Raw genomic sequence first — 26658 nt, forward strand, 5'->3', positions numbered from 1 at the left:
AAAAGCCATGGCCTCCTAAAAGCTGCAACCATAGACCAAGACGAAGCTTTCTGCTTCCTTATAAAGGCCCACCTCAACTCCCCCCAACCCTTCCAATCTTCTGATGGGGGAGGGCAGAGCAAGGTGGGTGTGGAGCCTGGAGGTGCACGCTCACGCACATCTCTATGACCAAGCAACTTCACTCCTGAGGATTCGTCCAAAGAAATATTCACGAAGTCCACAAGGATTTACAGACAAAGACCTCTATTGTAGCATTGTCTGTAATAGCAAAAATTGGAAAGAACCCAAATGTCAATCAACAGGGATTTGGTTAAATAAATCATGGTAGAGCCATGCAAGGCAGCCATTAAAAAGAATAAAATAGATCAATAGGCATTGATGTGCAAAGAAGCCCGAGACATATTATTAAGTTAAAAAAACGCGCCGGAGCCATATGTAGAGCATGAGCCAGTTCTTAACAAGAATGAACTCATGTGCCACCTTTGCCTCAGAACAGGCAGAGAGAAACAAAACGTGAAGGGTGTTTACCAGGCACTGGCTCGAGGGGCAGTGGAGATGACAGAAGTATTTAATTTCTGATCTTTTTCCATTTCTCCACTGTTTAGGTTTTTTTGTTCGATATTTTTAACTAGGCTGCATTTCTTTTACAGACAGGAAAAAAGCAATAAAGAGTTTTTTAATGTAAAGTTATCTTTATATTAGTTATTAAAATTGCTATTGTTCTTTGTAATCAGAAGGGATTTATCCTGACACCTCTGGCTATATGTGATCTGTTTCTCTACTGAGAATCTTCATCTTCAGGATTATTGCTGTTACACGAACCAACAAGGCCACATTCTCCCTTTCTTTTCTCTCTTTTTTTCTTTTTCTTTTTTTTCTTTTTTTGGACTTTTATTTGTAGGGGGAGGAGTGTGGGCTGTGAAAGACACATTTGGCAAAGGATTCTTTTTGTTTTGGCAAAGAATTACTTTTTAACATACACTACAGGGTATTTTTTTTTTTCAAACAAAGCACTCAGAAACGCAAAACTAATTTCGTTTATTATAAGATTTGTGCACACATGATTTATACCGACAGAAAACACTGAGATAATCTAAATAACTTATTTACATCCTTCACAATCCTTACAAAACATTCACATCCCATGAAAACCTTTGTTTCATGAATGAATCATAGAATATTCCCTTGGTGATGGTGAGTCAGTGCCGTGGGTCCGTGAATGCTGGCAGAGCTGCACCTCTGAGGGCTGTCTCCAGGCGGCCACTCTGGAACTGCTGGCCACTCTCCTCCTTTCAATCACACCATCTGGCTGCACTCGGAGCATCTGTTCTGAGCTGCAGCCTCAGGGTGGTGGCCTTGCCCCTGCCATCGTGGCGTGCCATCTCCTCCTGTCTGTTCTTTTAATATTTTAAAGAGAGCCATTAATTTTCAGTAGGAAAAGACTTTTTGCTTTTCTACTTTCCTGAGCAATGAGCTAGATGCAAGGGCAGACATTTCTTTAAAGTGAGGTCCGAAGGTTGTAAACAGGTCTGTGTCCAAACTACCAGCCTCCAGTTCCTCTGCCACCGGAGTCCATGCTACAGGTCAGGGCAATGAGGTCTCAGGTGCCTCGGAGCTCACAGACCCTCGTAAGGAGTTCCCCAGCCTGTGCTTACCTCTACCCAGGGAACTGCATGGGGGTAGAAATTGTTACCCATTTGGAGCTCGTATCACTTCCTAAGCACTTTGTGGTCACTATTTAACGTAACACCTACACCATAAGATAATTACAATTTCCCCCTCCTTTCCAGATGAGGGAGTTGAGAATTAGGGCAATTAGAAGGCTTGCAGAGGTCACATGGTCAGTCTACACCGCAGCTGAGGTTTGAACCCAGGCTGTCTGTTTCTGGGCACCAAATGCTTAACCACCAGGCCCCAGGGTATGGGTTGGTGGGTAGCCTGGAAGAGGACTAGTTAAAATCCACCTGCTCTCAGACAGGGATGCTCCAGCCTGGACCAGCCACTAAGTGACCCAAGGCAGAAGCGAGAGGCACCTTTAGGAGAAACACGCGAGTCCCAGGAGATGTCATGGCACCCGTGGGAAGAGCTGGGCGGTGTCATGGAGACCATCACAGCACTGCGAGGGCAGTGTGGGGAGTCCAACGCGTGGGGGCCGCAGTGGCCCCCATCCCGTCTCCATCTATGTCTCAACCACCACGATGGCCTGCGTGTCGGGCAAGAGCAGGCGGGGAGAGGAGAACCCTCTATTGGTAGAGGGTCTGACATCAACAGGGCCACATGTACCCTGCCAGGAAGCAATATTCCCCACACAGGCAGGAGCAGGCTGTGCGTGCCCACAGCTGAGTACCCTGGGGCGGCATCCAGAACCTGTCCCCACCGGCCCAGAGGCCATGCCTCCAGGCCCTCCCTCTGCAGCAACCAGGTCTAGGGTCTAGGCCACAGTCCATCCTCCAAGCACTGGACGGCCTGCAGGGCAATACAACGTGGAGCCTGCTCTGCAGAACCAACTCTTCCCGCAAGCAGCCCAAAGCCTGGAGCTGGGAGACTGTAGACGGCCCCCTCCCTGGCTGCTGTCTAGATTCCCAGACCCAGCATGAAAGCAAGGCTCCACGCTGGGGGCTCTATGGCCCCAGACAGAAAGGCCCCACAGTGGGGGCTCTGCCACACTTGCCCTGTGAGTAGAGGTGGGTCCCCAGCCTCCACTGTCCTCTTCTTCCGCAACTAGAACACAGACGGAGGGGATGTGAGAAGTCTCCCCCCAACTCCAGCCCCAGGGACCACTTCTTCCTGCTGACAAAACCAAGATTGTGTTCAAATTCCTACCCATCCTCGCACCCTCTCATCTTGTGGGGTTTCCTCCCTCAGCTGCAGGGAGGCCAACTGGATTAGCCTGACGGGCTGGTCCCCAGCCTGGCACGCATCAGAAACACCTGGGGACCTGGCTTCAAGTGGACTGCGGGGCCCACTCCGAGCTCTGTGGTGCTGGGGCTGTGGTTCTAACACGCTGTGCTCTGGCAGAGCCACAGCCGTGCAGCTCAGCGCCTGACGGTGCCTCCTCTGAGGAAAGTGCTGGGTCCTGGGTGAGGACGGGGCTCACATCAGCCCAGTCGGGTTAGAGAGAAGGACTCAGGTTCCCCGTGGCCGGGGCTGGGTCCTGTCTCTGACACTACCCAAAGCTTCTTCTCATCTCTGACTGCAGGAGCCAGCCTGGGGACAAAGCTGGCCCTGGGACAGCAAGGGTGGGGACAGGAGCCCAGCCTGATGCCACAGCTCAGCCCTGGCTCAGCCCCCTCCCACGGTGACACCCGCCCTGCGCTTCCTGCTTCCTGGTGTGTGAAGTAAGACACTTCCTCTTTTCCTTTAAAAGCAGCTTGAGTCAGAGTTTCTGTCTCTTGTAGCTGAAAGCACCACCTATTTCCTTTCGTGGCTAAAATCCATTTACCTGCAGTCCTAGAACCATAAAATCCAGCACACGACCGCTGGAGGAAACTGGAGTCAGCCACAGACCTTCCTCCGCACCTCGCAGTGGAGGGGGCCCTGGATGAGGTGCGGTCCCCGGGGAGCTTCCAGGGGCCTGTGTCATCGGGAACAGAATGCCAGTCAGGGGCTTAACCCCCCCTCACGCATTTGTTTTAAGTCGTCCTTCAGAACCATTAGTACACGGAAGTGTTATCGTCTAGGACTATTAGGAGATTGGGGGAAAAAAAAGTACTGTATTTTAAAAGAAAGTACTGCAGGTCCGTGATTTGGTAGTTATTTTTACTTAAGAAAAAATGTTATACTGAGTTTTTAAGTTGAAAAGTGAATTAACTTAAAAAAGTATAAGGTAAATAATGCTGTATGTGGTAAGAAAATACGGCTAAAATTATGGTGATGGAAAAAAAGACTAAAGTTGGAGAATTGTAGAGCATGAATAACACATCATAGATGATTGTACGTCCCCTGTGGAAATGAGACTAGGAGCTCCCAATAAGGAGCTGTGGAGAGCAATGCAAATGCATCTCGCCTCTCCTTTACCTGTCCCAGAGTCAGTGTGAGGGAGTGACTCGGCAAAATACTCTCAGCACTCAGGAGAAAAGAGTCACACACAAAACGTGCAGCTGAAGATGGCCTCCGGTTTCCACTGTGCAGTGCTGGGCACCGGAGCCCGATGAACAGCAGAGTCCAGAGAGGAGGGAAAATGTGGTCCTCAGGGCCCAGCATGGGCAAATCTTCCTCCCTGTGTAGACAGGCTTATATGTTTAACATCGCATTCTCTCCCGCTGGTCAATAAAGAGAACTTAATCAAAAGAGTAGGAATTATGTCAAATATGCAAGAGCATACAAGGTATAAACCTTCCTAAAAAATGAACTGCAAAATACATTCAGTCAACTGAGATAAGAAGCAAAGATTAGTTCAAAAATGTAAAAGTCCCGCTATAGAAATGTTGGCCAAGTCCCCGGAGACTGGTTAAAATAAGTAGCGTAAGAAACTTCTACACATAAAAATTAGCCGGGCGTGGTGGCGGGCGCCTGTAGTCCCAGCTACTCGGGAGGCTGAGGCAGGAGAATCGCTTGAACCCAGGAGGCGGAGCTTGCAGTGAGCCGAGATCACGCCACTGCACTCCAGCCTGGGCAACAGGGCGAGACCCCATCTAAGAAAGAAAGAGAGAGAGAAAGAGAGAGGAAAGGAGGAAGGGAGGGAGGGAGGAAGGAAGGAAGGAAGGAAGGAAGGAAGGAAGGAAGGAAGGAAGGAAGGAAGGAAACTTCTAAATCTATTTATGATACTCAGTTCCTATAAAATCTACAAAATAAAAATTTGACTAAAGAAACGACCAGGAACAGGAATCCCAGATTAAATGAGTGCAAGGCCAGATGGGGAGCACGGGAGCATGAGGCGAGTAAATGTCCTTCCGCGGCCTTTCTCCCAAAACTCACACACATACCACATCTCATGGAGTGATATTTCACAAATGTTAGGTAATTATTTTGAAAAGCTTAAACATACGCAGTTGTGTAACTTTAAATAAGCTATGAGATCTTGTAAAATGACAAAGATAGTGACGGCAGAGAACATAGTCGATTCACAAATGCCAGAGTAAGATATGCACATGGTACCCTAAAGAAAAAAGACCCCCAAAAAGATGCATGATGTGGGAAATAAGCTCTTCGGTTCGAGAGTATGTTTGATTCATGCTCTCCAATTCTCAAACTTTAGTAATTGTTTTCTGTCACCACACTTTTAACCATGTTTTCTTACCACATATAGTGTTATTTACCTTATGCTTTTTTTAAGTTGACTCGCTTTTCAAGTTAAAAACTCAGCATAGCATTTTTCTTAAGTAAAAATAATTATCAAAGCATGGGCCTGCAGTACTTTCTTTTAAAATATAGTACTTTTTTTCCCTAAGATCCATTAAAATCAAACTATTCTGCATGCATTACCTGAAATGATTTCTCAAAACACCAATGATAGGTCTTCCACACCTGGGAAACACTTGTCAAGCACTTAATAAATAGTACTTGATAAGTTTAACTTATTTGCTTTCTATTTATCATAGATCACAAAGAACAATGATGGCCGGGCACCGTGGCTCACGCCTGTAATCCCAGCACTTTGGGGGACCGAGGCAGGTGGATCATTTGAGGTCAGGAGTTCAAGACCAGCCTGGCCGAATGGTGAAACCCCGCCTCTACTAAAAATACAAAAATTAGCCAGGCAGGAGTAGGATTACACCTGTAATCCCAGCTACTTGAGAGGCTGAGGTGGGAGAATTGCTTGAGCCTGGGAGGTGGAGGTTGCAGTAAGCCGAGATCACGCCACTGCCTGGGCGACAGAGTGAGACCTTGTCTCAATTAGAAAAAAATGGAAAACCACAGTTTTAGCAATTATGAGGCTTTTGAAATTTAAAGCTTTAAAAGCAGAGCCTACAATCAACCATTAAGAAGAGCAAGACGCTAAAAATTCACACACAAACACTTACACTGAAATATAGTCAGGTGTCACCTAATGACGGGGATCCATTCTGAGAAATGCGTCATTAGGCAATTTCATCAGAATGCACCGACACACACCTGGGCGAGCAGCCTGCTACACACCTGGGCTGCATGGTGGAGCCTGTTGCTCCAGGGCTGCAGACCTGTGCCCTATGTGACTGTGTGGAATCCTGTGGGCAACTGAAATACAATGGTAAGTATTCGTGTATCTAAACATAAGAAAAGGACAATAAAAAATACGGTATCGGGGCGGGCGCGGTGGCTCAAGCCTGTAATCCCAGCACTTTGGGAGGCCGAGGCAGGCAGATCACGAGGTCAGGAGATTGAGACCATCCTGCCGAACACGGTGAAACCCCGTCTCTACTAAAACTACAAAAAATTAGCTGGGCGTGGTGGCGGGCGCCTGTAGTCCCAGCTACTAGGGAGGCTGAGGCAGGAGAATGGCATGAACCCGGGAGGCGGATCTTGCAGTGAGCTGAGATTGTGCCACTGCACTCCAGCCTGGGCAACAGAGCGAGACTCCGTCTCAAAAAAAAAAAAAAAAAAATACGGTATCAAAGATTAAAAATGCTGCACCTGTTTAGGGCACTTACCATGAATGGGGCTTGTAGAACGGGAAGTTGCTCTGGATGAGTCAGTGAGTGTGTGGAGCATGAATCTGAAGGCCCAGGTCATGACCGTAACTACTGCAGGCTTTATAAACACTGTACACTTAGGATATATTAAATTTATGCAAAATAGTTTTCTTTCTGAAATAGTAGATTAACCTTAGATTACTGTAACCTTTTTACATTATAAACTTAATTTTTTTAAACTTTTTGACTCTTTTATAACACTTTGCTTAAAACACAAACATTATACAGCTGTATAAAATTATTTTCTTTCTTTATATTCTCATTCTATAAGCTTTTTTCTATTTTTTAATTTTTTTTTAACTTTTAAAATGCTTTTGTTAAAAACAAAGATGCAAACACACAGTGGCCTAGGCCCACACAGGGTCAGGGTCCTCAGTGTCACTGTCTTTCCCCCACATCTGGTCCCACTGGAAGGTCTGCAGGGGCAATGACACACACAGAGCCGTCACCTCCTATGATGACAATACCTTCTTCTGGACACCTCCCACAGGACTTGCCTGCAGCTGCTTTACAATTAACTTGTTTTTCTAATTAGTAGGAGGAGTACACTCTAAAAAAACAATAAAATGTATAGTATAGTATAGTATAGCATAGCATAGCATAGCATAGTATAGTATAGCATAGCATAGCATAGCATAGCATAGCATAGCATAGCATAGCATAGCATATAGTATAGTACGCATCATCATTATCAAGTACAATGAGCTGTGCACAACTGTACGAGCTATACGTTTATACGACTGGTAACGCAGTAGGTTTGCTTATACCAGCATCACCACAAACGTGTGAGAAATGTGTTGTGTGATGACATCATGAGGTAGTAGAAGTCTTCGAGCTCCACGATCATCTCAGAGGCCCACCGTTGTCTGTGCCATCCAGCATGGACTGAAACGTTGCTAAGCGACTCATGACTACACAAAGAATAAGAGCCTCACTGCTTCCTTCTGCTGCCTGCTGGACCCCCCCAGTGAGTGTGTGGTCAAGGGCCCACTCCACGGTGAGTATGGGTCATCACTGCACAGTGTGTGTGTGGCCGTGGACCCACTCCACAGGGCGTGTGTGGCCAGTGAGGAAGGCAGGCATGGTTCAGCTCCTGAAGGCCTGGGCTTAGCTCTCAAGGAACCAGGCTCGGACACATTTGGCCTGTGGAGGGCTGACCCCCAGCTCCTGGCCTCACACTGCCCCCCCATGTCCCACTGTTGGCAGCCTTTGAAGACATTTCAGGCACCATGTCTGCCGTTCTCCCAGGCCCGTGTCCCAGCCACACCAGCCTCCTCTGTTTCTGAGCAAACCAGGCTCCTCCAGCCTCCGGCCCTGAGTGTTCCATGCTGTTGGTGGCTGCCTCCACTCATGCGATTCCTTCCTCCTAGGATGGTCTCATGCAGGTGTCTCTGTCTCCCACACAGCCCAAATGCCCAGGGAAGGCTGAGCCTCTCTCAGTGGAGGGAGCCCCCTTCTGGAAGGCAGCCCCAGCTCCCAGCTTGGATACTGACTCAGCCCGGGGAGGGGAGGGGGTTCCAGAGAGACTCCTCCTAGCTCCAGAGAAACTCCTCCCAGTTCCAGAGAGACTCCTCCCAGTTCCAGAGAGACTCCTCCCAGTTCCAGAGAGACTCCTGCCAGCTCCAGAGAGACTCCTCCCAGTTCTGAAGAGATTCCTCCCAGTTCCAGAGAGACTCCACCCAGCTCCAGAGAGACTCCTCCCAGCTCCAGAGAGACTCCTCCCAGCTCCAGAGAGACTCCTCCCAGTTCCGGAGAGACTCCTCCCAGCTCCAGGAACGTGTCTGAACCTGGTTGGCTTGTTTTCCTCCAGCCACTGCCAGGCCCCTGGGCGAGGGTTTGGCCAGCAGTGGAAGACATAGCACAGTGGCCCCAGCAGACCCCACGGTCAGCACAGAGCCCCTGCCCGGGGTCAGCCTGAGGCCCACCCTCCTTTGGCAGCTGTCACAGGTCCTGTTGCTTCAGACCACTATACTCCAAGCTCCTGCTTTTACCGCCAAATGCACAGCACCAAGACAGCTTGAAATACTCTTTCACTGGTCTTGATGAGAATTCACTCTTCTTGAGGAGTGAATTCCTTCTCTCTCTTCACATCGTAGGTCCAATGTCTCCTCCTCAGAGTGGCCTTCTGTGAATCCTCTTTATTTCTCTCCCTCACAGGGAAAGCCCTGTTTATTTTGTGTCTCCACCAACAAAACAGAGAAGAAAGGTCTTGAGAGGGGTGTTTGGTAGGGCCCCTCTGACCACAGCATCCTCAGAGCCCCTGAACTAGAGCTAGCCCAGAAAGGACCAAACCAGAAATCTACTTTTTCTTCGTTATTTCTTTATTTAATATTAATTGCAAACAAATTTGTAATTACAAGCGTACTAAAAAATCTTTTACTAAGAGGCACATACACACTTTGCAGCTTCTAGGTGTCTGAGTTTATTGGTTCCGGTTTTCAAAAGGCCGTCACACGACACTGGAGTGAAGCCCCCAGCTGCCGAGCTGCAGTAGGAGGAGGGCCAGGCCTCAGGACAGCACGCGGGAGGCGCCAGCCACAGAGAACACGCACACGCCTGACGGCTCGAGCAGCACCAAGTGCATATCCTTAAAGAACGGAGGTGCAGATCCGGGCAGGGCGAGCTCAGGGTTGGTTAGTTCGGAGGCTCTACGTATCTCAGGCAGCCAGGCCCCTGGGTCGAGAGACGCTGCGACGGTCCCACCGTCACATTCAGATCTGACCATGGCCAGTGGAAGAGGAAGAGATGTGTCCTCTTGGACTGTTTTCTTAGGGACTAGCAAACTTTGCTCGGGCCCTGTCCACCCATGTCCCCACAAATATCAATGCCAGAATTGGGCCACACAAGCCTCCCGTGCTGGTGCCTGCGGCTGGCAGAGACAAACACGCACCAACCACCGCAGGTGAGCACCATGCGACTGGAGTTAAAATGAAAACTTTCTTCTAGAAGCATGGAGGAAACCTTTCAAATGACGAAGCTTTGTGCTGCTGATGATGAGTGAAACAGAACTCTCCATCCATGGGATGTGGGCACAGGACCCAGCCCCAGCTTCCTAGAAGGCAGCTGGATGGGTACAGGATGGGGAGGCTGCCACCTGCCTTTGGCCCAGGACCTCCATCTCTAAGAATACATCTTAAGGAAAGAAATAAAGTGCATATGAGCAAAAATATTATGTACTGATATGTTCATTGCATTAATATTTTAAAAATTCAAATATCCAAAATTGGAATGCTTATACAAATTTTTTTTTTTTTTTTTTTTTTTTTTTGAGACAGAGTCTTGCTCTGTCGCCCAGGCTGGAGTGCAGTGGCGCAATCTCGGCTCACTGCAAGCTCCGCCTCTCGGGTCCCAATATTTACATGCTATTACACTGATATTTAAGAAGAGTGCTCATTAAAATGAAAAACAAACTTATACCCTTAAATGAAAAAAATTACATACCATATAATGTCTACACTTGAAAAAGGAGTATATAGAAAAATAAAGGCACCCCTGCCAAGTGTTAATAATAGTTTTCTCTGCAGGGTAGACTTCAGGGTGATTTTCTGTATTTACACATTTTTAGCCCTCTAAATATCCTATAGTGAGGGCGTCTGTAGCTGCTATCATTTCCATTATCGGTTATCTATTGCTACAGTGGTAACCACAAGAAACAACCACAAACCTCTGTGCATGTAACCACCGCCACTGGCGCCTGCTCACCGTGGAGGTGGTGTTGGGGCAGGGCTGCGATCTGAGCTGGGGCAGAGGAGAATGAATGTATCTGCTCAGCCGGGTCGGCTGGGTGGCTTCACTGAGCTTTGCCGAGCCACCTCCCATGCCAGCTGGGCCCCGCAGAGACTCTCAGGACCCCAGGCAGATGCTCGTGACAGTACAGGGCTTCGCGGGAACTGCAAGAGCTCATGGCATCTTAGGCCTCGGCTGGGCAAGGCCCCGGTCCTACTGGCCAAAGCAAGTCAGAGGCCGCCCAGCCTCCAAGGGTGGGGAAGGAGCCCCTGTTGATGAGAGGAGCTGGGGTTCGTTGCAGGGACGGGACAGCAGGATGAGGACCTGCAGCCAGCTTTATTTCAGTCCATGATTGCAACCCGACTGCCATTCTCAACAGCTGTTCCCACCACAGCCTGAAAACCCAGAGATTTGCTGCCTCAGTTTCCATGGCCAGTAGGGTAGTCATGTGGCCAGCTCTGGCCAACGAGACCAAGGGTAAGTCCAGAGGGGTGACATTCTGGGAATCACTCTTCCTTCATGATTTAAAAAAGCAACAACAAAAGAAAAATAAAAAAGGAGGGAGAGGAAGAAGCGCACAAGACACCCCCAGCCCCCACCACAGAAGCCTCCCTGCGTCCGGCCTTCCCATGTGGCCCCGTGAGGGAGGCCATAAGGCCCAGATGCCGGTGTGAACACACACCTGAAGAAGCCAGGAGAACAGCCCCGAAGTGTCTCCTCCAGGGTTTTAGGGGAGAAACCAATGCCCACGTTTGAAGCCACGGTGAGCATGCCTCAGTGACTGGATTCCCCGTGCCTCTCAAGACATAGCACAGCCTGCATGTCCATCCAGGAAAGGCATAACTCAAGAAGAAAGCATTTAAGCGAGAAACAGATAAGTCTTATAAAAATGGGGAGGCTCTAAATGATTACAACATAACGCAGAAGCTGCTTGCAGTTTAAAATTTCACTCCCAGACAAAACTATAGTCAACTGAAGGATATGACCTGGCTGACATGTTGTCCTGATTATTTCATGCTCTACGTTTGCAGAAAGTGACTGTACATTATGCAGACATCTTACACAGCTCCTGGTCCGTGGAGTTTCCTGTGAAGACACAGGCGGTCTGGCATCAGGGGCACACCAAGAAAGTCGGCAGCAGGGAAGGGGGCTTCGCGTCTTTCTCTCACAGGAAAAAAGGAGCAAAACGACTCTCTGAGACTGAAACGAACACGGTGCCTTAAGATCACTTTATTTTCAAGTAGAAAATGGTCTCAAGAATTGCAAAGGGAAAGGAAGGTAGGATTTGCTGACAGGAGTATCACATCAAGAAACCCAGTCATCCGGGGAAAGTCGGCACTTCCCGAATTCCCGCGTAATCAGTCACTGAAAAGATGGCATGATGATCGAACTCTGGTGTGGGAAGCTGGCTCAGAAGCAGCAGCTGGAGAACCACACGTATGACAGCTGTGGCATTTTGCTAAATATGCTGTCATGATGCCCCATGGCAAGAAGGAAAGAGCTTAGCGTGTGCTGAGGAGGGTGGAGGACACCCCGCAATGCTCGGAGGTGAGGCTGAACCTCTGCAGCCGGGTAGGCCTCTTGACGGGGCAGGGCCAAGCCTCAGCTGTTTATGCCCAGACAAAGCAGGAGGAGGGTGCCTGTGTTGGCCTTGGCCAAATGAGCACGTTTTATCTGAAACAGAATCCATAGGGTGGAGCTGCTTGACACTGGCCTCCTTCATGAATACCCTCCAGGCGAGAGGCTGCATCTGGGCTGGTCCAGGGCAGCTGGACACCCACCGTGAGCCCAGTGAGGCAGCAGGAGCACCAATAGGACTCAGCGTCGATCTCCCAGATTCAGAAATGACCAAGAATCGTGAAATATCTACGTATTCACCAAGGACGCAAACAAAGCTGCAGCCATCTCAAGGAAGCTCCTGGAAATCTTCCTGCAGCCTAGAAAAATGTTACCCGAACCACTTCAGAAAGATCCTGGGGCCAAGACAGGATTCCCGCTCCACTGAGACCCCAGCCCTGCAGGCTCCCATCCACACCCGCCCTAGGCTGCCCCGGACCCATGGCGGGCCCAGGCATATCCCACAGCCGCAGGCACGCCGAAGCACGGCGCTGCATCCAGGGAGTGCCTTCCTAGGCCAACATCCTTGGGTGACGCCTGTTGAATTTCGTTTTGATGATTCTTTCCTTTCAGGGTAATAACTTCTATGCCTTTTTCTTGGCATGTTTCTGCAGCCCAGATCCAGGAATAGATTAAGCACTAAAGCGTTTGGCATCTGCTCAGCAGCCTGTGTATAGCTTATACTTTTTCTGCTGTCCCACAGGAACCGTGTGCACCTCTGCAGGATGCAGACCCACAGGGGTGGGGACAGCAGGAAGAGCAAGAGAGGTGCAGAAGGGAAGGCCAGTGGAGGCCCTCCAAGCCGTCCCAAGGCGGTCTCCATTGTCGCGTTCAGGCTGGGAAGGGAGGGACAGTGGACAAGGAAGGGGTCCTGGGAAGAGCAGCTGCAGGGGAGCAAGGAAAGGATGCAAAGCTTCCAGCAGAGTTGCTCAGTGGGGGAACGACGTCTTTCCTCACCCATCCTAGGTTCAAGGCTGAAGCTTCTATCACAAAAGACTGATGGACAAGAGGAAAGTGCACATTTTACTTAATCTAAGTTTTATGTGACACAGGAGCCTTCATAAGGAAATGCCAACCCAAAGAAAGAGGCGAGCCTGAGTGTGTTTCACAGAAGGTTTGGTGAGAATGGGACGGTGGAGGGAAAGAATACAAGGAAGCGGCGTGATCTACTGGCAGCAAAGCGGGGGGACCTGGCAGGCCTCTGTGGCCCTTCAGCTCCTGAGCTAAGAACCCGCCACTCCACATGACGGGGTGGCCACCTCTCACAGGCGGGGCTCCTAGACCAGCTTCCCGGGAGGGCCAGAGAGTCCTGCCTGACTTTTATGACCTAAGTCAGGAGAGGAGGAAGGAAGGTGAGTGTGGCTTCCTGCTTCTGCACTTTTCTCCAATTCCTTCAGCTGAAAATATCGGGGGGGCGGGGGGAATCTCATCACCCATCACACCCCACAGCCTGGCATCACCCATCACACCCCACAGCCTGTGAACCAGCCTGGCATCACCCATCACACCCCACAGCCTGTGAACCAGCCTGGCAGTTGCTGGATAGCACGGCTGAGAGGCCAGGGTGGCCGGTCACCATTACTGCGGAGAGATGGCTCTAATGGGAACGGGTGGGCAGGTGCCCCTGGGGGCAGCCCCGGCTCCTGACAAGCGTCCCTCTGGGGGGTGGCTCTTGAGTCCAGGGTGCCTCTGGGTGCCCGATACAGAGCTAAGTCCTCGATATTTGTCAGCCTGATCCAAAGCTCTCCCACCTCCAAATAACCTCCCAGACGCACTAGTGAAGGCCCTGGGGAGACGGGAGGAGTTATTTTTAAAAAGAAAAGGAAAAAGAGAACCTGGAACATTGAGGGCAATGTCATCATCAAAGAAGTTCTCTGGGGCTTCAGCAAGCCATGCTGGCCTCATTGTACAGGCATCACATGGTGACTTCAGGCTCTTAAATATTCCTGTCTTCTCTCGTGGAAGCTTATCACAGAGAGAGCGCGGGCAAGCAATTACCTCCTCCTAATTTCCATCACATCTTGGCACCTTCCATGCAGCTGGAGTTATCTTTGTGATGCACGCTTTTTATGAATAGTGAATCAGAGTCATCGGGAAGCAAGTGCTCGCCAGGGGACAGACGCAAACAGGTTTCCATCCCTTCTCCCTTTCACACATGCATGGCAACCCCAGTTCCTTTGCTGGGTCTTTCCTGGTGGGTTTTGCGGTCACGCAGCCTGCGCAGTAGCGTGTGTGCCTGCAGACCCCGCGCCTGCCGGAGAGAGCCCAGCAGAGCCGTCTTAGTGACGCTGAGAGCCAGCTCCTTCTCCATGCTTCAAAGAAAAGCTCCCAAAGAGACCTTGCCAAGGAAATGAAGCCTCACCACCTGGAATTTGCATAAAACGAAGGAAGAAACGTAGAATTCTAGAAAGTTGGTTGGAAATGTAAGTATAATGACAGATTTCAGGGGAGTTAGGGATCGTTCTGAACTTTTATAATTCTCAATATGACGGCATTATTATATACTAGGGGAAAAATCAATGTGACAAAACCAGAATTAAACAGAAATGTCACGTGTTGATGTGCAAATTGGATAATGTGCACAAAGAAGTCATGTCATTAGAATTTCTCAATAAAGGGTAGAAAGCTAAGTCCAATAAATATTTTTTAATAATTATTTCAAATTCTAGTAAGTGATGGCCTGTCCCTCTGGGTCACCTAAGTATGGTCTATTAATAGAAGTTCACAAACAAGTGAGGAAGTGAAGAGTAATGATATCAGAAGTAATGATCTGAATATTTCATTTGTATGTTTTGCAGTTGAGGGTGGCTGCGGAGTAGGAGAACAGGCCAGGCATTTGAGAGGAAAAGAAGAATTTGGCTCCAGACTGGCTTCTCAAACAAGCCGTGTAATTACCCTGAGCCTGTGTGCTCCTGTGCATGTGGAGACGACGCTGCTTGCGGAGCTGCCAGGAGAGGAGCTGAATGACATGCGGGGGGCGGCGGGGCTCCTCTTTCCCTCCTTGGGGGTTGACTGCGGCTGAGGTGACTGAACAAAGTTCTTTATTTTTCGTGTAACCCAGTATTTATAAAGCCTTCCATTTCTGGCTATTTTCCGAGCCCAGGTAGCTGCTTAATTTATGCACTGGACACAATCTGGAAGTGGATTTTCATTTCGGGTAACCATGGCAGGCACATTGCCACCATCATTCAGGCTGGTAGCATCCCCACCTGAGGGGTAAGAGACCGAATCACAGAGCATTTGTACAAGTGATGGACTCAGGATGGGACTCCAAGCCTTTTGCTTTTAAATCCACAGCTTGTTTCCATGAGAATTCACTTACTGAACTTGCACTGATGTGTTTGTTCACTGCATATCTGTTGTCTACTAGGTGCTGGGCACGGTTGTGAACTAAAGAGAATCAAAACCCTTCCTTCATGGAATTTGCACTGCAGCAAGAGAAACAGATAAGGAGCAGGAAATAAGAGCACAGTGTAGGGTGTGAACAGCGACAATAAGGCCGGCAGAGGTGCCAGGGAGGGCTGCGATTTGAAATGAAGTGGCCAGGGTGGGCCTCACCAGAAGTCACAGCTGAGCAGGGGGGCGGAGCAGAGATGTGCTTCCAGGAGGACCCTTCTAGGCAGAGGGAGGTGAGAATGCAGTGACGGGGCCTGGGGAACTGCCTGTTATTCTGAAAGAGAGAGCAAGCCATTGTGGGTATCCCCTTCCTGAGAATAAGCAGAGGTTAAGCAAGGAGACTGAGAAATAGAAGCCCGTTGCATAATGGAGGGGGAATGAGGGTAGCTGGGACTGGCAGGGAAGATGGAGCAGCAGCGGGCTCTGGGTCTGAACTGTGAAAGCGGAGACAGAATTTTCTGACAGGCTGGATGTGGGCGTGGAGAAGGAAAGGGGCCAGGGTGGCTCCCGGGGTTGGAAGTTCCTCCCCTGGACAGGCTGGGATAGGGAGGCTGCAGGTGGCACGGGCTGGGTGAGGGTCCTCGGTGGGTGCCAGCAGAGCCGTCCCTCTCCCATGGACCCACTGCCTGCTGGCTTCTGCCCACCCCACCTCACCAGCCCCCAGCACTCAGTGCTCTCCTTGCCTCAGAGCCGGCCTGATTCTGCCAGGCCAGGTGCACTGCCAGGGCTGGGATGTGGATGGCAGGTGGCATGGGCTGCGTGGACAGGGAACACCTGTGAGCCCTCCCATCAGGGAGGCTGAGATGGACATCGGAAGACAGGTCCGGAAAAGAGAGGCATCAAGGTCATCAACGCATGAAGGGGTTTAAACCCACAAGCCTGGACAAGACCACCAAGAAGGAAAAAGCAAGGCCCCAAGGACTGAGGCCTGGACCACGGCCACTGCGAGAGGTCGAAGGACCCAAAGGGGCAGCAGAGGAGGCAGAGGTGGGCGCGCAGGTGGGGAGGCAGCAAGAGCCCTGGAGAGTGGGGCACAGGAAGCCACACAGGCGGGGGTTGGAAGCAGGCTTGCCAGGCACTGGCCTCCACTTCAGCCCACGGCGTCCCGGGCTGCACTCTCACTACTTACCAAAGTCCAGGGAGCCAGGCCCCCTCCCACACGAGCTACGTGAAGCGGGTGACTACTTACAGATAGGCATCGAGGAACCGCAGGAGCCCAGGGTGCATAGCCAGGCAGTCCCCCAGGCTCAGGGAAGTGGCTGGGGAAGAGAGGTCTCACCTGAATGCGCTCTATTTGCACTGTGGCTGAGGACCCCAGAAAGCATCCCGCCCTGGGTTTTATACCTGGGCGTTCCAGGACTCACTGGGATAAAGCGGGCAAGGCCATCCTGGTTTTGGAAGGGCTGGAAGAGAGCGAGGCTATTGCAGCCAGCCCCTCCCATCTCAGGACCATGAATTCCCAGCATATTCTGCAGTGACTCGGGGGAACACAATGGGAGGTAGAGAGGGCTGGGTCTGTCTGAGGCCATGCAGGGGTCTCCAGGGGCAGAGACCTGTGTGTCAGAGGCTGGTGGAAGTCACCTGGGAGGTAGCCTAGGAATTGAGCATTGTGGAAATGAGCATTGTGGAAATGACCTTTACATTTTACATTATATTGAAAACACACTAAGGGTCCTTCTCCAAATAAAGCCAGACCACAGAAACATCCCGTAAAACCTAATAAAACTGAACAATAAGCAATCAGTGAAAACCAGTTTTGAAACACCATAGTAACATCCACAAAAGGAAGACTAGCTTCATGTCATCATCTTTTAAAAGTGAAGTCCAGGAGGAAAAAGTATGGGAATCAACAGCAGCCTCCTGTCGCTGAGAAACAGAACCCTGGGGAAGAGGGTAAGCGGACGGCGTTCTGAGCTTTTTCATGAATAAACCTAGATTCGAAAAGAAACAACCGGTCAGCAGTTGAAGGAGAGTCTGTGGGGTTAAAGCCCTCACCTACGTCTTACCTCCAAGGAGCCCCAGAGATGAGCAGGAGGAGGAGCTGGAGAGGAAAACGAGCGACCCACTGACCGCAGTTGTCCAGGGCGGAATACTCTATAGCAGCAAACACATTAGGGTGGAGGGAAGAAATTGGAAAGAGAACAAGACCCCTGCAGGCGCAGGGATCCTCGGGACATCCAGGGGCAGCTCCCCCCGCCCCATCCCCCTCTTTCTCTGCTTCCACGGGGGTGGGAGAAGCCCATACAGGGGTCCTTGTCTCTGGCAGAGAACAAACTCCTTTCTAAATCGGGGCAATAAGCGGAAACCCAAGGGCATCGCCTGCAGAACTGGCTGTGCCCTGAGCTTGCAAAAGTTCTTCCGCCGTCCCAGACTACTAACAAAATTGCACAAAGACGAGAGTTTCCAGCTGTACCTTCAAGCCCCACCAGAGCAGGGAGGACACAGAACGCATCAGTCCCAGGGAAGTTTCACATTCTGTTTAGGCAGAGAGAACTCACAGGGCTTCCCACGTTGAGTGAGCTGAAAAAGAAGGAAGGCAGGAAGGGAGGGAGGGCGGCAAGAAGAGAGAAAGGCAGGCAGACAGGCACGGGAGTATCTAGACATAGCACAGCTGAGAAGAAGAAAAAAAGAGAGGGAAATTGCATGCAAAATACAAAGGTTAAACCTACTGTTGCAGCATATTGCAAGAAATTTTAAAAAGCTTCCAATAATAAATAATGTGAAAGTTAGCTAAAAATAAAGAGAGTAAGAAGTCACTGAGAAAAGAATTCAAAAATAAAATGAGACAACTGGAATAAAATGCAAAGAAAAACTGAAGAGATACAGAAACAAATTGAGGCTGCTAATTCTTCATTCGATAAATAATGCCTATATCAGAAGCCACAAGGAACCAGATAAACACAGCTAACTCCTGAGTAGGCACATGCAGGAAGGGCTCATTGATATTCACAGATAATGCAATGAAAAAAGGACAAGGGAAAAGAAAGGAATTTTAATTGGAACCACAGAATATTTGAGCAGCTCTCTCTGAATTTTTATAGGTTTTAAAAAGTGGTCAAAAATAACAATTTCATATGATTCAACCTAATTAAATATGAAGATGAGCCCAATACAGGGACAACTGGTATATCTGAAACAGAAATAAATAGAACAGAAAAGAATATATAGATAAAATTGGAAAGATGTTCCTGAACAAACCAAGTCTGCATCTGCAGATTAAAGGGACATTTTTTTCATGTTCTAGGAACAACTGGCTCACAACCATTCCTCATCAAGACACCCCCGAGTGGAGTCACTGAGTCTCCAGGGTGAGAAAATGGCATGTGAGTGTCCAGGCCAGGGAAAAGCCACCTGTGAGGCAGATGTGTCCCCTGCCCAGCTACGCTCACACCAGGCATTCCAGGTCAGGTACCAGCTCCTCCTGAGGGAAAAGACACCCAAGAGTGACGGCGGACCCTTGAACAGCTCGTGGGCTAGCAGTGTCGACCCCCCATGCAATAAAAAAAAAATATCTGCTTAACTTTTGTCTCCTCAAAAGTGTAACTCCTCAGAGCCTGCTGTTGACCAAAAGCCTTGTTGATAACATACACAGTTGATTAACACCTATTTTATATGTGATTTATATCATATACTGTGTTCTTATAATAAAGTGAGCTAGAGGAAAGAAAACGTTATTAAGAAAATAGTGAGGAAGAGAAACGACATTTACTATTTATGAAGGGGGCATGGATCGTCATAAGCTCTTCATCCTCATCGTCTTCGCACTGGGGAGGCTGTGGAGGAGGAGGAAGAGGAGGGTGGCAGAGGTGGAAGAAAATCCACGTATAAGTGGATATGCACAGTTCAAACCCCTGTTGTTCAAGGCTCAACCGTACATAGAACCTGCTAAGGTGTATTCTCAACCACAGAAGAATTCTGCCACTATAGCCCCCAGGAGCTCTTCTCGAAAAAAAAAAATACTTGATGACAAAAATTTAGCCATACAGCAGTTGAATCATAAAAATGTTAAAATTCAGGCATGAAGAAGCTGGAATGAAAGAATGCTGAATGTATTTGAATGTGGAAGGGTCTCAAATGAAATGCATGGTAATCGTGGCACAGAATAAAATGTAGGTGATATAAAATGCAAGTCTGTAAAAATAGTCTAGCGAACAAAAGTCGTGGGGGAGGAAGAAAAGTGGGTAGGAGCTATGAATTGTGCAAATTCAAGGGGAAGAAATCAACATATCTTTTTAAAGTTATAGCATTAGATTTTTTTTAAAAAAAGGTTGACCCTAAACCCAACTTTGTAGCTTAACTTTTTGAATTTTAGATTTTTAGGAAAAATCACTAATATCACTTATAAAGAAAACACACATCTTCACTTATCCATTTCCTTCATGTTCAGTTTTAGATTCATTTTCTTTAGTTAAATATAAGTAATATAAAATCTAATACATGATGTACTTCATTCGTGTAAAATTATTTCTATCTGCTCTTCTGAGAGAATATACGCATTGCAAAAGCTCTAAAATGATGTTTATGAAACATTAACCGTAGTGATTTGCAAGAAGTGTGATTCCTCAAGAGCTAAAAACAGAACTACCATTCAACCCAGCAATACCATTACTGGATATATACCCAAAGGAATAGAAATCATTCTGCCATAAAGGCACATGCGCACCTATGTTCATACCAGCACCATTCACAATAGCAAAGATATGGAGTCAACCTAAATGCCCAACAATGACAGATTGGACTTTAAAGATGTAGTACGTATACACCATGGAATACTACGCAGCCAGAATAAAGAGCAAGATCATGTCTTTCACAGGAACATGGATGGAGCCAGAGGCCATTATCATTAGCAAACTAATGCAGGAACAGAAAACCAAACGCCACATGTTCTCACTTATAAGTGGGAGTTAAATGATGAGAATTCACAGACACAACAAGGGGAACAACAGACACTGGGGCCCATCAGAGAGTGGAGGGTGGGAGGAGGGAGAGGAGCAGAGAAAATAACTATTGGGTACTAGGCTTAGTACCTGAGTGATGAAATAACCTATTCCATAAACCCCCGTGATGAGTTCAGCTACATAACAGACCAGCACACGTATCCCTGAACCTAAAATAAGAGTTAAAAAAAAAAAAGTAGTGATTTCCAGATGAGGAGACTGGGAATAAATTTTTGACTTTTTGTACTTTCTGTTTTCTTGATCCACCCCTGTCCCCTGCCAACAAACAGATAACAATCCCCTAAGCAATAGCTATTTCCTAATGAGAAGAGAAGGAGGTCCTCCAGCAGCCCCGCTCCGCTGCTCCTCGCGCTCACCTGGGCTCATCTCCTCCAGGATCAATGCACTCATCATTGTGGTTCCCGGCTGGGCTGCTCCTCCCTCTCCACCTTCTTTTTTTTTAACACAGACCTTGTCCTCTCCAGCCAATTGACATAGTCTGGGAAGATACCTCTTAGTCAAAAATGTCCTTTTGTTAAGCAAAAGACAATAATTACACCAATGGAATACTGTCAGTGAAGAAGTGGCTTGGCTAAATTACAGTGTTTAGAACAAAACTAAACACAGCAACCAAAAGGACTTCGGTAAAGTAATTATGATCATCCACAGAGGTCTGACCTGGACACTGGTAAACTCTTCCTTCTGCCTCCACCTCACCTGGGTGCTTGTGCCTGAGGTCACCTGCATAGAACAGGCAACGCATGCGGCACTGAACCTTCACCCCCCAGGGTCCTGTGGAAACCTTGCTATGTGCCAGGCCCTACACTCAGCTCTGGATACACCAGGGCAAACGAAGCAGTCTAGCTAGGCAGACAACCAGACTGTCCGGTAAACGGGCTGCCGTGTGGAAGCATATAACACACACGGAGCCGAGGCGTCTCGCACTGGGCCAGTCTAAGATGAGCCCAGGGCTGTGGAAAGAGGGTGGATTGGAGAGAAAGGGGAGACAAGGCAGATGGAACAAGGGGAGAAGCTCTGTACCTCACAGTCAGGTGCTCTCTACTGTGTATCCAATAGCTGTTCTTCTCTTTTAATCACAAAACTCCTATATGTTAGAAATGGTAAGGTGCCCTTCTTAAGAAACTAAATTTCCTGGCTCCCTGGCAATAGAAAGTTGTTGGGTGGGGCTCCCCGGAAAGCCACTTGAAGGGGACAGATTCAGCTAGATGGAATGCAGATGTGATGGCTACAGCTGCAGTACCGTTTTGCAACCATGAGGAAATTTGGAGGCTAGAAGCTACACATTAAGGACTATGGAGCAGAAAGACAGAAAAAGTCTGGATCCCTGATAATAGGCAGTGGGAGTGAGATGAAAGGCAACAAGCCAACCCCAGACTGCCTACCTCCGGGTTTATTCTATGTAAAAGAAATATCAACATTTATCCAGCTGAAGACTCTCTTAGGTGGGATTTCTGCTACCTGCAGCTGAACCTAATCGTGAGTGATCTGGCTTAATAGCCCTATTAAAAAGTTGGCTATTTTTAGCATGATCACTGTTACCCTAACTCCTCATCTATTTCCCTTGCCTTAGGCTCCTACAGAATTTATACTTTGCGCTAAATAATTTAGTCTGGAATTATTTGTATATTTATTATTTATTAACTAACTGCATGACGGAGTATTCCCACCCTATAATAGGCTCATAAACTTCATGCATGGAAATAAACATCATTTATCCAAGCCTACCTCAGGGCCGAGCACATGATAGGTGACATGGTTTGGCTGTGTCCCCACCCAAATCTCCTCTTGAATTGTACCCCCATGATTCCCTCATGCTGTGGGAGGGACCCAGTGGGAGATAGTTGAATCATGGGGACAGTTTCCCCCATACTGCTCTCGTGGTAGTGAATAAGTCTCTCAAGGTCTGATGGTTTTATCAGGAGTTTCTGTTTTCCTGTCTTCCTCATTCTCTCTTTGCCTGCTATCCTCCATGTAAGACGGGACTAGCTCCTCCTTGCCTTCCGCCATGATTGTGAGGCTTCCCCAGCCACGTGGAAATGTAAGTCCATTAAACCTCTTTCTTTTGTAAATTGCCCAGTGTTGGGTATGTCTTTATTAGCAGAGTGAAACCGGACTAATACAATGAGCTACTCCCTAAGTGCTGGCAGGACTGACACCATGATTCCCCTTCCTTTATCTGTCCTCTTGGTTACAGCTGTTGTGCTAAGAGGAGGGGAAAGCATGTCGTATGATCCACTCGCCAGCCCTGTGATGAGGGTCTTATATCCACGTGTTAGAGATGAGGAAGCTGAGGCTCAGAGATGTCAAGTCACAGACCCAGGGTCACTCGGCAAGAAAACAGCAGAGCTGAGTTTCACAGCCCTGAGCATGCTGGCCTGTCCACGCCGCCGCAGGAGCCTCATGGAATTCGTGGCGTCCATGCCCCTAAGGAACTAGTTTGAGTCTGAGGAAGAGGTTTGCTGGGTGCACATTTCATTAGAGGGTGGAAACATGAAGATTATTTTTATTTTGCTATTTTATGTTCAATCTAAAACAGACGGAAACTCTAATTAATTCCCACACCTTGCCTTGCCAGCCCCAGGCAGTGGTCACCTCACAGAGGAACAAGAACCTAAGACCACATGGAATACTATGCAGCCATAAAAAAGAATGAGTTCATGTCCTTTGCAGGGAAATGGATGAAGCTGGAAGCCATCATTCTCAGCAAAGTGACACAGGAACAGAAAACCAAACACCACATGTTCTCACTCATAAGTGGGAGTTGAACAATGAGAACACATGGACACAGGGAGGGGAACATCACATACCAGGGCCTGTCGGGGTGGCGGGCAAGAGGAGGGAGAGCATTAGGACAAATACCTAATGCATACGGGGCTTAAAACCTAGATAAGTTGATCAGTGCAGCAAACCAGCATGGCACACGTATACCTAGGTAACAAACCTGCACGTTCTGCACATGTATCCCAGAACTTAAAGTAAAATTTAAAAAAAAGAACTGGGGACTTGCACCTCCGTCCCTCCTGCCTGTCGCCTGGCAGACCCCATCGCTGAAGGCAGCAGTTGGATTTGTCTTGTTTAGCCGCTGCCTTTCTCCTCCTTCTGAAGGATGAGCTGAGAGTTTGGACTTCCACTGAGGCCTGCCTGCCGTCTGGCCGCCTTCCTGGGAACGCACGCCCTGTGGAACCAGCTGCGTTTCTCTCCCGTTCTCCAGTGCTGCCCAGACCAGAGGCGCAGGGAGAGGAGGGGTCAGCGGATCCGCGACCACTCCTCACGCTGTCCCTGCTCTCCAGCCTCTGCCTCTGCAGGAGCCCGCGGGAGCTGCCCCGGGCCCCCTGTCCCCACCTGTGGCTCCTGTCCTGGTCCGCCTCCTGGGGCCGCACCTGCTCCCCACACAGCGCTGCCGATGCTGGAGGGCGACACTCCTCTATCTGCTGTCCCTGCAGGTCTCCACTGTTCGCCTGTAGCAGTGGCTTAACAAAATTATCTGTTCTTTTTAATTAAACTTTGACACATCCTAAAGAATGCACCAAGACCCAGTTGCCTACAGTTCTGGGCTCTGCATTTCCCCGCATGGTTTGGCTCTGACCCTAGAACATGTTTTTTTAATTAGTGTCATTATTAATGGTCATATTAATTTCCAGAATGGTCAATTTTCTGCCAAGTTTAAAATTTAATAATAGCCTTTGGAGCAGAGGTTCGAATTCTTTCTCGGCGTCCTCTGGGACCGCTGACACGGACGCCCCATGCCCGTGGAGTTCCCTCTCCCACTCTCTTTCCTCCCGGGACCGCACCCGGGGCCTGTGGGCAGATTTACAAACTGAGGGAAAGGAATGTTACTGCTGACCCAGAAGAATTCTGTTCTAACACAAAGGAAAATAACTGAAATGGCAGAAAATCTTTCGACAGTAAGAGACTCGGCCCGGGGACCCTGGCGTCCAGCACAGAGCTGCTTTGTGGGTTTTACATGGATGGGATTTTGTGCTTCAGTTGTCAGGCAAGGATGGCGCACCGAGGCCCAGGAGTCCGCGCGGTTTTGTCCAGCCGGCGAGGTAACCCTTGCACTGCGTCCTGGCAGGAGAACCCTCTTCCTGCAAGGAGCACATTGCGAGTCATTTGAGTGGGGCCAACTCACTTCCCCCATCACAGCCTTCTACCAGAGAACCACACGCTCCATTTCCCAGCCCCCGTTGTGAGTTCAGGGGTGGGCACAGGCCGTGCCCCCTGAAATTCAGCACACAACCCCGAGAACAGAAGAGACCTCTCTTTCTCTAGAAAGGTACATGGCACGACCACAACTGCAGACGTAAACAGAACAAAACCCATCCGGCCGGGAGAAGCCTCCTAGAGAGGAGTGAGAGGCAGAGTAAGGATTACCTGAGCCCTCGGATGCAGGTTGCCAGATGAGATACTGGCTGCCCATTTAAAGTGGAATTTTAGATAGAGAATGAAGAGGGGGCATATTTGAACTAGAAAAAAAATCATTCTTTATGTGAAATTCAAATTTAATTGGGTGCCCTGTTTCTTTTTGTTTTTTGTTAAGTCTGGCCATCTTGACCTGGATTCATCCGTGCCTGAAGCCAGACACACCCTGGGCGTCCCAGGAAGGAGCAGGCTTCCCTGCACTCCCAGCTGAAGGACGGTCCCTCCTGGGTCTTCTCTCCACAAACAAGCAAGCGAAGAGAAAACGGCCCCAGGGCTCCATGAGCGCCAGCCCGAAGCAGCAGCGATGGCAGGGCATTGCTGTGTTGGTTTTCTCATACTTGAAGAAGCATTAACTCCTCCAGAAGCCTTTGCAGAGAAGTCAAAGTATTTTCTTAAAAAGAAGAGGAGACAGGAAGACGGTCTTTAAAGTGAAACTCCTCATCACCCTATAAAAAGAATGAAGCCTAATTTTCCTGTCCACTGCTACCTGCTAGGTTACCTGCTGCATTGTAACTCCTTGTAATCCCCAGAAGGCAAAGGATATTAAAATCGATTTTTAAAAATTGTATTTGCAAATCACTTTCTTCTCTCAAGTGTTTTGTCACCTCTGTGGTCCCTGAGCAAACACACAGACAGCCCACATGGTGATCGCAAGTGTGCACTTTGAGGGCCGGGCATTTAAGTCAAATATTGATTCTGCCATGTATTTACATGAATGTCACTTTGAGTACCTCGTTGCCCTCTGCCAGCCTCAGTTTCCTCACCTGTACAATAGAGACAATAACATTACCATTATCATTTTGTGTAGCTCTGGGATTTTGTGCCTGGCCTGTGTAAAGTCAGTACATAGTATTCATTGTTAAATGGCAGCTGCGCACACCTGCCACCACTTGGGAAGTTCTTGTCATGCTCAATATGACCTGAAGACTGGGGTGGAGTTGGGCGGCTGGGAGAGAACCGGACCCAATTGCTTTCTGAAGAGCTGACGCCTCTGCTGACAGGGCACACCAGCCCACAAGCCGCCCCTCGCTCAGCCTCACAGCAGCGCAGGACGTCTGGGTCATCTGCAAATTTGATTTTGTTTGTGGCACAATTTCTATTAGTTGGAAATTTCAAACGTTGTCATTCTTTTATATTCTTTATCAGTATCCTATTAAAAAACCAAAGCATTGACCCACCCATTTCACAGAGAATTGAGACAAAGAGTGAGTGAGTGTCTAGTGCACAAACCACTTCTTGGAGTATAAATAGGGCGGGATCCCAGCTCTTCCACATTCTCATTCAGGCATTTAAGATAAAAACTCAGCCTTCCACTGCCTGAGTTCAGAGGGGAACGTGTCGCCCCACACACCCTGGGAACCGACCAGGGCCACAGACTTCAGGTCACCTGGAACACGCGGCCCCACAGAAGCCGCCAGGGTCCCGCTTCTGCACCTCCCTCTGCTCTGTGCACCTCCCTTGGTTTGGTTCTCGAGACAGGCATCTGCAAGCACAGGCACGGGCTCCCCAGACTTGGGATCCCCAGACTCCGTCTCCCCAGGGCAGAGGGTCTGCCTTTCCCTGAACCTCCCAGAGGACTGACCCAGGGGAGGGCTCCGATTGCCCCTCCTGGATCACACACTCAGCCGCGGCCGGCTCTGGGACCCAGAGGAGGTGGCAGGGGTGACCCGCCGGGGCCTGGGTCGGCCTTGCTCTCAGGAAGTGCTGGTAGGAGGAAGCCCCACCCTAGCTGCTTGAGGAAGCTTCCTCTGGGGAAGAAAGTTGCCATCCCTGGTCTTGGAGGACAGGAGGTGGAGGTGGGGCCTGGATAAAGGACGGCCACTGCCCGAGCAGACCAGGGCAGGTATCGAGGGACATCTGTCCCTGGGCACCCGCAAGAAAGTTTTTATTATGCAAGTTATACATGGAGTCATTTCCTTGTCAAAAGA

At 49.0% G+C, this 26658-nt stretch overlaps 1 long non-coding RNA gene across 1 annotated transcript; it reads left to right on the forward strand.

The window, feature by feature from the left end:
- Positions 1–13943: 13943 nt before the first annotated feature.
- LOC134733581 (uncharacterized) lies at positions 13944–15043 on the forward strand. The gene is made up of 2 exons (XR_010117197.1): positions 13944–14377; positions 14753–15043. It is a non-coding gene; the product is annotated as an uncharacterized lncRNA (long non-coding RNA).
- Positions 15044–26658: the final 11615 nt, after the last annotated feature.

This window comes from Symphalangus syndactylus, chromosome 2 (genome assembly GCF_028878055.3).
Source record: "Symphalangus syndactylus isolate Jambi chromosome 2, NHGRI_mSymSyn1-v2.1_pri, whole genome shotgun sequence".
In the NCBI taxonomy this organism is placed as follows: domain Eukaryota; kingdom Metazoa; phylum Chordata; class Mammalia; order Primates; family Hylobatidae; genus Symphalangus; species Symphalangus syndactylus.